Source organism: Perna viridis, chromosome 2 (genome assembly GCF_037379345.1).
Source record: "Perna viridis isolate PV_CMFRI_1.1 ecotype Kerala chromosome 2, ASM3737934v1, whole genome shotgun sequence".
Taxonomy (NCBI): Eukaryota; Metazoa; Mollusca; class Bivalvia; order Mytilida; family Mytilidae; genus Perna; species Perna viridis.
Window position 1 is genome coordinate 63,926,779 of NC_142446.1, and position 17,910 is coordinate 63,944,688.

Here is a 17,910-nt window from a genome sequence, read left to right on the forward strand (position 1 = left end):
ATACTTTGAAGTTAACACAGTACACCTAAAATGCAAAAACGTGAGAACGCGAGATCTTAACCTCAAAAACGGTTTCAGGGAAAAAAACAGGCAGGTCCTGCATAAACAAATATGTAATCCCAAGTGGTTAATGATGTAGATGAGTAAGTAAGGGAACCAAGGTTATAGCGGTAATCAAAAGAATGCAATCCAGGGACAAAGACCAGACATGGAAAACAGACAAACACAACAAAGAACATAGAATAACTAAAATCATACATACAAAAGGTAACAAAAGCAAATGAGCAACAAAATAACAACGTGACTGTCTTTTATTTTTAAAGAGTTCATTTTGTCTTTTCTTTGATCTTGATTTTTACAGAAATATATGATTTCTAATTGCATTACCACATAAAAACTAAGTCTAAATCTTGCCAATTTAGTGTTGAAGGACTCTACGCCAAATGAAGTCCCCTGGAAATGTAGTGAACAAGAAGATTTAACAAATCGTTGCACAGATCGGTTCAAGGACTGTACGTATATTTCCGAGTTTACCTAAAGATGTGTTTGATTTCTGCTATAACCTTCGTTCCCTTGATTATTCTTTGAGACTGTTACATATATTTATGTGACCTCGGCAAGTATATGCTACCTTGTATTTAGGTTATACATTAGTGCATTTTGGCGTTTCAGCATTTCAGATTTTTCTTCTTCTACTTTGGTCTTTATGAGGGAAATAACCTAATCATCAAATTTACTTTTAAAAAGAGTCCAATAATTCTTACCTTTTTTTCAAAAGACAGTAAAGGTTAAACTTAAATCGTAAAATTTATTTTATAAATTGCATTTAATATCAAATAAATCTGAAGTGACAATGAGACGTTACAATAGCGTAATATTTGACAGATAAAATATAGTTCAATCAGTTCATAGATTGTGTATAATCATAAGGACCTACCTAAAGTGTAATACTACAGTTATCTTACATCTTTTGATTATCATTGTACTGTAATGCTCTTTAAGACAGGTATAAAATTGCATGCAATGTGATCAGCAACGTTTAACTAATGAGGCCAAGTTCAAAACCAATAATAGTATATTCACGATACAGGGACAAGGACTAAACTAAGAAAACAGAAAAATCCCACTCACATAAATCAATACAGAAATTAATAAGAAAATGAGAAAATTTTAAATAAAATCCGTGAGTATGGACAATGTTCATTGATATGTAATGCATGCTGTAAATTTCTGTAAACACCTGCCGGTCATAAGATAGATATCGATCCGTGTGGTGGGAATTGCCGCAATAAAATGATTACGAAATTGATGACAACACAACATTTTGGAGTGATGTTTTTAATACCATTTAAGTGCAACATTCATACAAACCTGAATTGCACTTAAGAGACGGCTTTTTTATCTTAATTAAGTCGTTTTTAGAGTATATTTTCAGAATTAATTTCTTTCTAAATGAATTTAAAGCTGAAATATAATACAACTTTGATCTCTTTATCACGGACGATGATTGTGATTTACCGTCTATGTACTGCATTCCTAAACTCCACAAGAATCCATACAAACAACGTTTCATAGCTAGATCTGCAAAATGTACCACCAAACCTCTTTTAAAACTTTTAACTTCTATCATCACAACTGTCAAAGAGAGTCTGCAGTCTTACCACAACACTTGTTACTCCCGTAGTGGTATTAATTTAATGTGGATCCTGAAAAATTCGAAAGATCTTTTGGAGACAATCAGTTCAAATCATTATCTGAATATAATAGCATTAAAACATTTGATTTTTCAACACTGTATACATCTATTCCCATACTCAGTTAAAATCCCGACTTAAAAACATTATACATCGTTGTTTTTCCAAAAAAAGATGGTACACCTAGATACAAATATATAGTTCTTGGTAGAGATTCCTCATACTTTGTAAGAAATAATTCCAAACCATCTTCCAAATATACAGAGGAAGATGTTTACAAAATGCTGGAATTTTTAATTGACAACATATTTGTCCAGTGTGGTGGACGTGTTTTTCAACAAACGGTCGGCATTCCAATGGGAACAAATTGTGCTCCTTTACTTGCTAACCTATTCCTTTACTCTTATAAGGCTGACTTTATGGCTGATCTGATCAGAAAGAAAGAATATCGTTTGGCTAGATCATTCAATCTCAGTTTCCGCTATAAAGATGACAAATCTTAATTTCGGGGATTTGATACATCGCATCTACCCCAAAGAACTTGAGATAAAGGATACTACAGACACTTTAAAGTCAGCCTCATATCTTGACTTACACTTAGAAATCGATGGTAAAGGAAAACTATTGACCAAACTTTACGACAAACATGATGACTTTTCATTCAGAATTGTGAACTTTCCTTTCATCTGTGGCAACATCTGCGTATGGAGTGTTCATATCACAACTCATACATTATGCCAGAGTTGCAAAAATACGCAGACTTTTTGTATCGCGCTAGAACTCTAACAAATAGGCTTCTGGAACAGGATTATTTTGATTACAAGATTGAAGTCATCACTACAGAAGTTTTATGGTCGTCATCATGAACTCGAGGATCGTTATGGTGTATCCATCTGCACTATGAAAACTGATTTATTCAACGGGTCATAGTTTTCCTTTCCTCGTTTGTCTACCCCGGACTTGACTTTTTATGAGTAACTCGGTGGGTGATTCTGGAAAGGCAGATGACGCTTACCCTACCGGTGCACCTGGTCCATGTTCCCAGTTTTTAGTGGAGTCCGAGTTGCTCATTTACTTTTATTTGTTTCAAAGCAAAGTATGTTCGTATATAGGAAGCGTCACGTTTATGTAAATAGGTCTTTGCAAAATGTTTATTCGCAAATAATTAATGAAGTACTACAATAGTGAGTTGTAGGCTAACCGTTTTATCTATTGTATCTGAGTGTTTATTAGTATTTAAAATCATTGAATGGGTTTGACAATAATACCACTGTGGTATTGATAAAATATCGAAACTAAATCAAAACCAAACTGTTTGAAAATGTTAAATAGATTATTGGAACCCAGCTCAAATATTTGATTAACACAAGTAGGATTACAAGACATGAAAAAGTTCGTAACTTCAAAGGCGTTATGTTACAAAATAATCAAGCACACTATTAAGTTTTGATAAACATTCTGAATGGGCATACTGTTACATGACTTTTTCTAAACATGATTGTGGAGATTTGTTTTCAAATAGTGTTAGGTAATAAAAAAAACAGTAACTGCAATAGTAAGATGATGTAGAAAATAAACATTTGCTCTATGCATTTGATAAGCTATACAAAGAGGAATAGGATATCTATTGAAATAGACATTTTCTATTCCAATTCAAGCATTACGCATCGACATTGCTTCTCATTAATACTTCAACTTGTATTTGAATAGTTAAATGTTCCGTATATCGGCATTTCGTTTATTTTTATCTTAACAAATACTGCAGAACCTTCAAATATAGGTTTAATAACATCAATTAATGATCATCAAAAAGATTAAGGAATGGACGGCTTAAACGAGATAAGAAAGTTACATGTGCCATAGTTTCTTATGATTAATTTTATATAAGAATTACACAAAACGTTTGAATGTCTTTTATTATTCAAATTGTGATTTCTTTCATTTTTTTCATGCTTAGTTTTTGAGTGTACATGAATTATAAATAGCTCAATATTGCTGATATTCATACATTCAAACAAACATATAAATAATTATGCTCAATCTTAACTGTTCAATCCTACAAAACATTTACAAAAAAAAACAGAATAGATATAAACATGTCACGAACAAAGCTACGACTGTAAGACCATCAAACATTGCAATCAGAGTGTAATTTATATGTTTTGTACAAACAATTATTCTTTCTTACATGATTTTGACATTATTTTTATATCACGTTAACAATAAATAACACACCAAACATTTTTCCGTACCAACCGTTTATTTCAAGTCAAAATTTAAGTTATCACGCATGGGAAGTTTTTTTTGTGTGTGTGTTTATTATTTTTTATTAAGTCTTTCTTTGATAATTGATAATAATGAGTAATAGTAATGTTCTTCTGACATGCAAATGTTAAACATGGGGTGGGTGGTATATTTTCCTGGTGATATTGCATTCTGCCACTGTAGTTGTCTAAATAAGTACATCCAAATAACCCAAGATTTCGCTCTACACCTATTATATATTGCATAGAGTGGACTATTGAATAATCACATCGATAAATGTGCATGGTGCATGATACCGGATCTTTGCCAAATCTTGCATGTCCATGTTCCGCGCAGAAAGTCAGATTTCCTAAACAACTTAAGAAAGGATGATATAATTGGTAAAAAAATACACCAAGAGCATTGTTGAATATTTAACTTGTGAATTATATTCAACCGAACATAAAACATTGTGATTCACCTAAGCGAATTTGACATTAAGCAAATAGTTCATAATGCCGAAGGTCATATATTGACCGGCTCTTTGCTTAAAAAAATATACGGATCGAACCGTAGCCGCTGAAGTCTATTGATTTTGTTTGACAACCAACAGGTCGATACATTGCAATTTAGACTATTTGCTATATTACGCTTCTTAAAAATAGTTTGATCGGTATCATTCGTAAAAAAAAGGAAAATATACGCAATTTCCTTAATTAATACGTCACGTTCAACTTTGAACTCGAACGGTCAATATAATTGTCTGACGGTCCATACAACGTTATCTAGACCGGCAGTTATATCTAAGAAAATAAACAAAATAAATACATTAAAAGTATAAGACCAACGGTAAGCAAACGATTAAAACTATATCAAAATGATTGATATTTAAGTTTTTTGGGGGATTTTTTTTATACTTCCCGACTTGGACGGGTTTTGTTTTTATTTCAAACACAGATTTTTTTTAATTTAATAGTTTATTTTTCTCAAATATGTAATCGCTCAACTGCTGTTACCTTTAAACCGATGTTTTCTTTTTAGCTAGCTATGTGTTTGAATGTTAACTGACCTGAATTTGATTGATATCAACAAACTGAGGTATTGGACACATATAGGTAATAAAATTTTATTTTATTTGTAAATGTAAAATAATTGATTCTAGTTGTAAACGTACAAATATTAGCTTGTTAATTTCATTTTTAAAAAAAACGGAGAAAACAATCATGTAATATAACCATGTATCTGCAAGAAAACTGCCTAATTAGGTTCGGAAAAGAACAGAAATATCAAGACATTGATATACATAATACTGCTTTGTTATCCAAGTCTCAACAGTGTATGCATGTTATTCCAAAACGCATTTGATTTGTTGTTGGATTGCAAGATGTATATTGCATGGATTAGAAAACATGTCAAGTAACAGTATTCAAGAATAATGATTTAGTGAAAAATTTACGCGTGCTAAAAATCATCCATCACTATAGATTTGAATACAGAAAAGATTATTGTTAGATATAGTATATGTCAACCAAAAATTAATCATTTGTTTGGTCGGTTTTCAACACCCTATTTCAGCCGTATATTAGGCACTTTCTGAATGTTATATGGACTGGTTCTTAATGTTTCAGTCCCATGTCTGTTAAAGTTCTGTACTTATTTTGGGGAAATACCTTCCTTCTTACATGTAGCATAATTCTTTCATTTTAAAGATGAGTCATTTTAATCAATGTACATTGCATAAAAGTATAACCTAATATATATTTTATCTGGAAATGACAACTTGAATTGCCGTATGTTTTACGTCTTGAAATGAGGTCAATCGGTGAAAATCAATCAATAATTCAGATTTATAGGCATTTGTCGAACGTGCTTAGAAGCAGATACATTGGTGAGCTTTACTTCAAGCTTTGTATAGACCCACACAACGCATAGCAAACAAAATATTTAATTGAAAACAAAACCTTTGGCATAATGATTTGCAAAAGGTGACACATACAATGAGTTGCATATCGTATAGCTAGATCCTTTAATCTCAGTTTCCGCTCTATAGATGACGTATTATCTTTAACAAATCCTAATACATCCTTGATACATCGCATATACCTCCACAGAACTTGAGATAACGTAATGACTTTTCATTTAGAATTGTCAAAATTCATTTCATCTGTAGCAACAATCCTTCAGCACCTACGTATGGAGTGTTCATATCACAACTCATGCGTTATGCCAGAGCTTGTCGAAACTACACAGACTTTAGTATCGCACAGAAATAGCTTAGTCTTCTGGGACAGGGTTATGTTGCTATAAGATTGAAGTCATCACTACAGAAGTTTTATGGTCGTCATCATGAACTCGTGGATTGTCATGGTGTATCCATCTGCAATATGAAAACTGATTTATTCAACGGGTCGTAGTTTTCCTTGCCTCGTTTGTCTACCCCGGACTTGATTTTTATGAGCAACTCGGCGGGTGTTTCTAGAAAAGCAGAGGATGCTTACCCTACCGGTGCACCAGGTCCATGCTCCCAGTTTTTAGTGGAATACGAGTTGCTCATTAGCTTTTGTTACTTTGGATGTACGATTTATGTTACTTTATGTTCTGTTTTCCAGGCCTGGTGTTTGTCCCTGGATTGCATTCTTTTGATTACCGCCATAATCTTGCAACTTCCCCATTGTATGTTCAACGTATTCTAGATATAGTCTACCAATACGAATCGGTGATGATGTCTTTACTGTTTTTGACGATGACCCCAGTTTAGTTATTGAGCACAATTCACGACTAAAATTGAAAAAGAGAAATTACTGATGCCTTCAAGAAAAGCTCCTCTGCAATAAAGGACTGAGCGAATAAAACAACACATCCAACTGTTTTGATAAAACGGCATAAATCTGTTCACTTAGTGAGTCCAAAACTCATTACACTGCTCTATCGGTTAAAATTGATACAGCGAAAATAATGTCAACTTATAGAAGGTTCTGAAAATTTCCAAGACGTTAGAACTGTCAAATTTGCGTGCAAAGTTTTGGTCGTTCCCTCCGCGGAAATCGAACTCGTACCGCTGTGACATCTTTGGCAACACCACTTGCACAATTTCCAGCGCACTAGACCACTCGGCCAACTGGGCTATATAAAAGTATAGCTTTCGCTGGCCGGGCCATTTCTGCTCGTAGGATTAATCTAGGGCTGTAAGTAAGTACACTGTGCATGGTAGTACGGGACAGCTCATTAAGATGTCATTATGTAGAATAGAGGATCAAATTAATGATGCATGTCACAACAAATCAATATTATACAAGCGAATGTTCTCTATTCGCTACGCTGTTCCGTCGGATTGATACATTATCTTTCTTGTATCACTTTTATCCAACAGAGCAGTGTAAACTTGAAGAGTTTAAGTTATTTTATTTATAGTTGTTGATGACATAATTTTGGCCATAGAAAATTTGTCTAGTCTTTCATAGAAAGGTTTCATGAGTCTACAGCCGAGCATCGTACTAATGCATTTTCTTACGTTTGTTGAGTCATTGCAATAGAGACGATAGGTTAAAATGGCGAGATAGGATAGCTTAACGGTTGTCCACTAAAAATATATCCGCGTACTGGATCTATATACAGTAAATAATTCTTGTATTTTTTCTTTGTGTGTGAAACATATACTTTGATCTCAATTTCAATTTATAGTCTACTTTCACTTTTTATTCACTTCCCTTGTACATTTCTGTGGGCCTGTATAATACCCATTTCTGTCGTATGAACCTCTCTTGTAAGCCGAGTATGCGATGCTCGGTATTATATAATGCTAATCTTAACTTTTTTATTGATATTGTGTTCAGTCAGGAATGTAGTTAGGCGAACTTAGTTTCTGAAAAAAAAAAGAAAACGAAGGGATATAACAGTTAAATGATAAATTATTCATGGAAAGTAGTATTTGATAAGAAAAAATGAATTTTAAAATGGACACGGGGCTTATTTAAAAAAAAACAAAAGTTAATTCATAGATATATAGAATAAATTTCACATATAAAATTGTATTCTTTTCACAAAGCTTAGGTTTTTCAATTTTATAATATTTACTAAAGTTAAAAACGTAGTATTTCTAGACATATACAAAAAATGATTCTGTTTATCGTAAAATTATCCACCATATTGAAATGAAAGGACATGTAATGTGTATGTGATTGTCTCAACAATAATGATGCTGGTGCAAATGCGTTAAAGAAAAAGAAATGATTTCTATGAACATGATGAATGCATATTTGTCTAAAATTATTTTTAAATTTCACAGTTATCTCTGACTGTTAATGAAACCAATGATTTCTTTAACATTGCTTGTATATTGAGTGAAATATGCATTGAAACCACCTTACAAATTACCATTACCGATGGAAACTCCATTTCAATTCTATCGGGTAATGACTCGTCGTACTTGCCAAACAACATAAGGAAAGATGTGATTTTTCCGAAGACCGATATTTCATGTAGGCAGAAAATCACTTGCACACCTCTGACAGTAGATGAAGAACTTCCAGAAAACTTAACAAAAACCATATCATTACGCGAATAACCAGGTAGGTGTAATTAGAGTTATAGGGTTAATTGTATCTTTGGGACTTTGCATCGGCATCATTTCAACATCCTACTAATCACAAAGATGATGTTAAGGAAAATTTCTCATCTCAACAAGTTAACAACGAAGAAAGCTTAAGCACTTACACAGTTAATAACAAAACAGTTTTGAAGAAATTAAGAAGAGAAATTTGAATGACATATTACATCAAAATATTGTATTTTCAGAAAACTTAAGTAAATGCCCAGAAGAGAAACACGGGCATTTTTTCCAACATCCAACATTATGCAACAAGTATTACCACTGCTCACATTCAACGTTATTTCTACAAGACTGTGCGGCAGATTTAGAGTTCAATCCAGTCAAATGTTTATGTGATTACCCTGAAGGCAGGTGCAAAGAATCTATTATGTGTCATACTCAATTAGAAAAGTTGAAAGAGTGTCAAGGCATGGCACTCATTCGTAAAAAGTGAACATGTAGTTCTGTAATTATAGTATACAGGCCATTCATGGTGAAGAGTTGTATATTCTGTTATTGCAGAAGTTTAAATGGTTGTAACTATTTTAAGGCTTTAATCGCCGGAGCCCGTGGAATGGCTTTAGAAAAGGAGAGAATACAGAGAAATCAAAAAAGTCACTTTTATCATCGAGTTGAAGATCAGAGAAAGAGGCAAATATGAATTTGTCCGTAGTGTTTTATATCCGGTGTTTAGATAAAATAAAGACGTTCAAGATCATAGAGACTGTTAAACCTTTAATTGTATTGAATCATTCTAACATTCAGTTAATTCTTCAAACGTGAGATTCATAAGTTTCGATTCAGTAATTATTTGTGTTCCGTTTTTTTATTCTCTTTGTTGATCAATAATAATGCGTTAGTGCTTAGAATTTAAGCGTATTCTACTTCAGTTATTTTCACTTGGCTTAACCGGATTTCTGAACCTTGTTTCTTTTCGATTTCCATCGTCTCCGCCCGTTGCCATACAAATAAAAAAGCATTACTAACAGTTTCTTTTAACCATATATTCTGTTTTATTTTCAATAAAAATCAAGTTAATATGTCAAAAAGTAATACATGGTAGCCACAATTCCTTTTTTGTAGCTGTTATCATTAAGTGGTAGTAGTCTTATTAGTAAATCGTTATATGTCAATTGACACAAATGGGTGCAATATAAATTCAATGGTTGCTACTTCCTGGTATTGATACGATTTTAATTTATTGAAATAAAATGTATCATGATACAAAATAATCATATGGAACATATTTCGATAGCCCAATGTATTTTCAATATAAAACATTGTAGAATAAAATCCCTTTCCATCTGGATTTTAAGGGACACAAAAAATATGTATATAAATTCATTTTGAAAGGCAGATTTCAGACATTCGAATTACAAAAAATACAAATGAACAAGTTTACACATATTTACGACTGAAAAACAAGTATTACATAATAAGCAAGGTTTTGTTGAATATATACATATAAAAGTACACTGAATCATGTTGCGATAATACTTTATATAATTCATTTAATGGAAATTTACCACTGACAATGAACAGAAGTACAGTCGGTCTTCTGGCTTTGTAATTGCTGTAAACCCTTTATGGTTAATTGCTAAAGAAGATTTGCAAGGCATTGTTATAGAATTTTCTTTGAAGCCAATTCCCTAAAAATGTTCTTCAAAATCAATTACTGTCTTACAGTTGAATTAAGAACAGAATTACATATTGCAAGGTGAAACAAAGATCGGCTTATAAAGTCATAGTCAATCATCATTTATGTTATCATTGTAGTCAGAGGAATGACTTATATGGAAATCAATATTGATATAATAGACAAAGTAATCTGTAAATATTACAGAAAAATAATTGCCATAGTTTAAACGCCTACCTTAAAAAAAAGTCAATCAGATTTTATGTGACTATTCACAAAATTTCTACAACAATAGATGATTTACAGGGACCAAATAAACTGAAAAGCCTATCTGAGACAAACAGAAAGCTGAAAAAGGTACTTTCATTGTACGTTTTCGTGTGTCCCTTTAATCAAGAAAGACACTTTTTGAAACTGATTGTAGATCCGCGTTCGTATCAAGCCTATTTCATTATTTGTATTTTTTAAGTTTGATTTATTGTTATTTCGTATTTTCAATAATCTGTCTAAAGATTACCGATTTTCCAAAATAAATCTCAAACAATGCTTAAAACAATCAATAACCCTTTCAGATGAGTTAAATTAGACGCACCACTGTTTGCACTTCCTGGTATGGATAAATACAAAGTATCGATATATAGATTAAATATCTGAGTTCAAATGAAACAAGTTGTTTGTCTAACCTGATTTTCTTTGAACATTACGACATGCAAGCAGAAATGAAAAATCAAATATAACGAGATACATAACTAGTTAGAACGTAAGGATATCTTAAACGTCTTTTGTGTCTTTACTGTTTGAATACTTTGTAGATAACTTTTTTTAACTGCGTATAACGTGGAGTTAACAAAAAGATATAATTAATAACAATAAAATCTTAAAGACATAATTGATAAAGTTAAGATTTACTCCTGAATGAATTTTGTCGTTCCTAGATTTCTTACTCTAAAGAAAAGTATTAGTTTGACTTGTACCTTTCATTTTAAGGAGTCTCAAATTTACCAGAATGAGTAAAAGAAGAGTATATTACATAAAAAATCATTCACTTAATATAAAATTTAAAATAGAAAATTCGAGGATTTCTGCTATAAGTTGAAATAAGCTGAGGCTTACTAAATCTATCCCCAACTCAATGCGGTTTCTAGAAAGAAATAATATGGGGACAATATAAAGACATTCACTCTTTGTTACCCCTTTATTATCCAGTTTTATAAAAAGAAAAAAAGTATTACTAGATGTAAAACACCCACCCAAATTTTAATATTTACGCTGAAAAATGTATATATGTACTCTAATCTATCGATTCTTAATGCCAATTAACTATGAAGGCATAATACTAAGAAATATGTTATATGGATTTTGTTTTAACTGAAACAATTGGATGAATAATAACGTCTTAGTCATTACATACATGCATTAAAAAATGACTGATTTAACATGTAGTATACTCCGTTCGTTAGTCTATACAAGGTGCAAAGCAGGTCCAGTGAACACATACATTTGAACGTTTGGTAAACAAATCTTCAATACTGAACAATATAAGGATCTATATCTACCCTTTTTGTCAGAAGCTCTTAGACCTAATGCCGAATTCGATTAATTGTTGTCAAAAAGCTTGTAAAACCCAAGACAGTACAATGTAGTATGTACATGTATCAATATTTTTATTATTTCAAACGGATGTTAACGGTAACAAGAAAAACATTTAGTATAGTTCTTATCAGTTGTACACAGTATCAAACATTAAGTTTTAGACAGAGCAGAGGAGAATATATAAATAAATGTAAACATGAATATTTTTTAAACATGTCGATATTGGTAATAAATAATACAATATTTGGAAATTGGTATAAAATATCATTATAAAATACACCTTAGAATAAAGTTACGATATTTGTGAGGCATATATAACAAATTAAGTGGCCAAACCTGGGCAGGGATGGATATAAAGTAAGATATTTTTTCTCTTCTCTTTATTGTGGGTCTGTTGTGTTTTTTTTAATTGGTAAGTTAGATGATAAGGTTATAGGTGATATGACCATGTCATAATGTAAACTTTGCATGTTTTTTTTTTTCATTTTGGTTTCAGCAAGAGAAATCTTTTATGTAGCGTAAAAGACTGCTCATAATTAAGCATTGAAGCTTCAAATTTTAGGAGACATTAAGATAAAAGTTAGATTTAACAAGATCAACGTAACTGAGAAAAAAATTCCAGCATTGATAAAGTCACTTACTTATTCTCGTAAAGAATGTTTGCATTTGTACCTTACTTCTACGCACAAAAAAGCTTTATGCTATAAATTATTTTGGTCTCCCGTTCCTTAAAAAAAATGTTTTTTCAACAAGTATTGACAGAATTAAATACACCCTTATAAAAAAGTAGGTGTTATCAAGAGTATATTCGACTAATAACGGAATCCACAGAGGTGAGATAATTATAAAATCCTGTTTTAATTTTGCTGCTTCTTCCGATCAACTACATGGTGACACTGAATGAATAACTATATCTTTAAGATCATTGGTGTTTCTAGTGTTTAATGACAGATAGACAGACATATCCCAGCTGCGTTTAATGTATTCGGGGTACAATAATTAGAACATAATAAGCACATGTTAAACTTATTGTTGATCAAGTTATAGTTATTTTTAGCGGAAATGAACAATCCCTGTGATATTTGCGAAGTTTAAAAGTATATAAACGAGAAAAATAACAAATGACACTTGTTCATTGGAAATTGTTACTACGAATATTGGAAATTAATGTGGGAAAATTTGAAATAAATGCATTTATATAGGTATTGACGCTTCCGATGTCAAATGCGAATGCAAATGGTAGCTCTGTTCAAATGCATTAAAGCTTGTCATTCGAAAAGACTATTTTTCATATAGTTGTCAAGTGGATATTCTGACCATAATACCTCAAATGATTCGCAGCCAGGACATGCTTATGTATTGTCACACCCCAACCAAACCACCTATAGGGACGCACGTGCCTTTGTTATTTGTGTGCATAATATCAAATAAACAAGATGCAGTATGCAACTTATATTTGTGCTAATTCAATATTCAAAATACCGTTAAAAACGGCAAAAAAGAATTAGATCTATTAACTTTAATACGCAATAAATAACCTTAGTTATACAAAGTCTGTGTATGAACTCTAAACTATCCTTACCAGTTTGTAAAATTTGGTTTACAGAAACATCCATCCAGGTCTTTGGTATTCAAACCAAATTTAGTTAAAGGTAAGCTGACAATAAGGTGGCAATAATGAGAAAAGGGAATGAGGTAAATATGATCCCATAAACATGATTGATAAACATATTAATACATCCTAACAATATTGAGTAGGCAAGTCAGAAACTGAATTTAACTGATCCTAACCATATGACGTATACATATAGAGAGACTGATAACTGCTAAGGTCAAATGCTTTTAGAATCACTCTAAAATATACAATTTTACCAACACATTACAGATTAGTGCTGTCAAATATCCACAAAATCACGAAGTATCTCCTTCCTAACAAACATATAATTGATATAGCATACACTGGATACACCATTCATACATCTCACATATGTGTAAAAAGTAAAACAATACATACTCGATATACCCGTGCAGGTCCGGGTGTCAAAAGAATAGGCCTGCAGCAGCGCTAAACTTGTCGTAAAAGGCGACTAAATAGTGCTCAGAACACTAGCCAGGGGCTAGGGCGCTCTGCCCACAGAGTACCTTGGTTGCTTGCCTCAGGTGGTGGAATGGGGTACCCTTGGCGTGTTACATGCTGGGGTTGTCAGGCTATAATACGGAAAACCTGACCGCAAACTATAGTGGTGCACCGTGTGCGTTCCTCACATGTTAAAAAAACCCTACTGTGGTATTCTCTCGGAGTAGGAACCATAAGGCTCCGCCACAGGAGGCTAAATTGCCCGTCCCTACCCACCTCTCCCTATTTCCAGTGGCAATCAAAATTAATCGACCCCATTATCCTTGTGTCCCATCCCATTTTCATTTCATCATCATTCATTTCATGTTCATCGCCTGAATATAGCTGAAATATTGCTGCTTGGGCGTTAAACCACAACAAACAAACAAACAAAATACATACCCGATAAATAAACGATTCAAGACCTAAAAAGCACGGTACTACGAAACTCAAATACTTCTATAGTATATACTGTGCTAAGTGCTAACTGTCTACTAAGTTATAATTCAAGAATTTAATTTCAATACACTAATTTCCATACTAGTCTGAGTTTGACAAATATCTTAACCCATCAACATTAACCGTTTCAAAATCTCTGCCAAAGTGAGAACTGTTGTTGATAAATAAACCAGTAAATAAATGTAGTTAAGTTTTGATAATCTAAGAGTTTGTAATGCATGTTTTGTCTGCTGTACTTTTGTAACTTATTTAACTTTTATTGTCGAATACAACTGTATACTGAGATTACTAAGACTCTATTTGCTACACTGCTCCATCGGATCAAATTGATACAGGGAAGATAAAGTAAACGTATAGAAAGGTCTGAAAAATTCTTAGGGTCTTAGAACTGTCAAATTTGCGATGCAAATTTTTGGTCGTTACCTTTGGAGGTAAGAACGAAAAATAATTGTATGAAAGTTGTAGTACAGAACGGCATGAATTAAATGGCATTTTTTTTAAAGGAACTTACGAGTAACTTAAAAGATAATTAAAAAAAAACTGCAAACAGTCTGAGGTGAATTCGAGTATAGGCCTCCAATAGCAATATTGAAAAGATGCAGATACTCTACATTCATATTTACGCATATATTTTATGAATGATTTCGGATTTCGATCTAATTGTCTGCCGATGTTATAATGACGATTTGAGTTTCACTTCAACAAAAATAGAACAAAACAATGTAAAACAGAATAAAAAAATATATCAAATCAATAAAGTGTGAAGTGAGTATCAAATGTTCCATCCCAGCCCTAAATAAAAACGGAATTAAAATATGATTAGAATTGTTGAGCAGTATTAGATTGTCCTTAGATTAACTTAGTACGTAAATTGTTCATTTAAAATCATTATTTAGCATCATTTAACAGAGATAAATTTGTTCTTTACAGATCAACAGTTGAACAGTACTATTGAAGAAACAGATGGAGACCTAAATATCAAGTGTACAATTAGTTATATATGCACAAAAGCTATGCTTTCTGTGTCAATAAATTATGACAATTTTACCAATTTCAAAAAAATACAAGAGGACAAATCATACAAGACCGAGACGTCTATAAAAACAAATGTTGTGATGAATATACTGAAGGCGAGGGTACAAACTGTGTAAACAATTTCCTGTAAATACCTTTCTGATGAAGGAAACGGCATGATTACTTCAAATTTGACTACAACTATGTCTGCCTGTGAAGAACCAACTGAGTAAAACATTTGAGACAAATTTCAAGAACACGATATGACGTCGGAGAGTGTATTTTTTTAACTTTTTAAATAAATGTCGCCGGGTATTCTGTGGCATTAAGAAAAATGTCGTCCTGTATATTTTTTTTATTCTGAAAATACAATTAATCAACTTTGTAATATAAAATTACAATAGCGAGCTTAACATTTCTCGTTTTGAACTATAAAATAATCCCGAACATTTTTTTATATTTATAATTGACTAACCTGAAAATACATGAAACTGTTCCACGTATGCCAATACAATGTAATGACTACAGGTATGACAGGTAGTTAGTAAACAGGTGATATTTTTCATGCACGAGTGCATTCAAGTTAAGGCGCGTTTGACTTTTAAATTTGGTCCGTCAGTTAATATAAACTGATGATGTAATGAATGATTAATGAATGAAATGACTTGGATAACATGTATATCATATTTTATCAAAATCAATAGTATTAATTAAATTAAACCAAAAATACGGAAAGCTAAATTGACCTTCCCGTGACAAAAATACGGAAAGCTAACGAATCGAAAACAACGTTACTTTCAATCTATTTCCTTTAATTCATAAAATACGTCAAGAAATACAAGTTTTATATTTACTAATTTCATAAGCTGTTGTTTCATTACTTTTATATGAATTTCTCTTTTTAGAAAATCTTTCAAGATGCTAGGAACACCAACATGGTCAAATGTACCAGCATCCTCTTATATGCAATTATTTTTACCATTGTGTCAAAACAGTCATGTACCTGACATCATGTCCTGACAATTTCCATTGGATTCCAGAGGTTTGTTCATGTGTGTCTCCTGTCGGACAGTGTAACTATGTAAAGACACGATGCAGCACTCCTTTAAATGAATTGAAAGCGTGGTATGCAAATTATTAACATTGGTGACGAAACAATGATAAGAAAACAAAGGTATTACTGATGAAATTTAATAAACTAAGCAAATTTTAGTTTGCTTCTAACGAACCTAATTGGTCACTAACAACTCATCAAGGCCAGCAGATTTAATCATCAATTATTCAAATAAACTCAATATTTATACTTCTATTGCATCCTCAATAACACCTTTTAAAATATTGCGCAAGTAAAAAGGTCTGTAAAGAATCAGGACTCGAACCGTACAAAACTGGAACACATTATTGGGATAACGATCGAACACGCACAAAAAAGAACATGAACTGACCAAAATAATACGTCCAAAGAAAAGAAGAAATAAGTAACCCAGGTTTCACAAAAAGCTAGGATAATGGGCCACCAGCATGGGTAGAAGAAACATCACCTGCATTTAAAGATTAATTCAGCGAGTTGCTCATAAAATTCAACTTCCTGGGTAGACAAAAGAAGGAAAATATGAAATTATGTCTGTTATCGGAAGTCATTAAGCATGTTTCTGGTAGATGTGATGTACAAAATTATCGAATCTAGACTGTTCAAAGCAAAAACGTAAACTTAATGGAAACCGAGATCAAAGATCTGGAAAATGTTATTTTTTCTATGATCGGTTAAAAAAAACGAGAAAAAAGTTTGTTTTAATTAATTTTTATGAGACCCATCTTAAATGTAAAAGTTTCTTATTATTTTATCCCATAGTGTAAAGTCAAAAGTGTTAATGTGGTCTGCGCTGTTTCTGAATAATATTAAATCATGTGGGCTTTTGAAATGCATTTATCAGCTCCAGTCTGATTTGTATAAATTATTTTTCTTTAATGAAGACTAAATTAAGATAAAATGTCTAACGTATATTTTCTCTATCCCAGGGTTTCGATCCCACCCCCTCTCTTCTTCACATTAACCCTTTGCAAGTGGTGATTTTATTCCTAATAATATTTAAATGTTTATTTGTTCTGCAATGTATTCAGTAGTTATGAGTTCATATTGAAATGTATTTCTAAATCGATAGATTGTTGGTCTTCAACTACAAATAAGAACAACAATATCACCTGTAAATCATATATGTATCCACAGCATTAATTTCATTTACATTTCATATATTTTATCAACAACTTACTAAAGATATGCCATGACGTATCAATTTCATTACACTTAACTTGACTTTTAAGCTTTAAATGTCAACAAATATTTACAAAGTGCTAGCAACCGTGACGATTTATTTTGTAACTCATAACAGCCGTTTCAAATATATTCTTAAAATCATATGCTTCTGCACTTAACGTGCAAACAAAATAGTGTATATCACCAATCATTTGTTATTTTCCTTTCATCTTACGTTCCCGGTTGTAAAATTATATTTTTTACAGCTTACGAAATATCAAACATATTATATTTTAAAAACTAAAGGGCCCT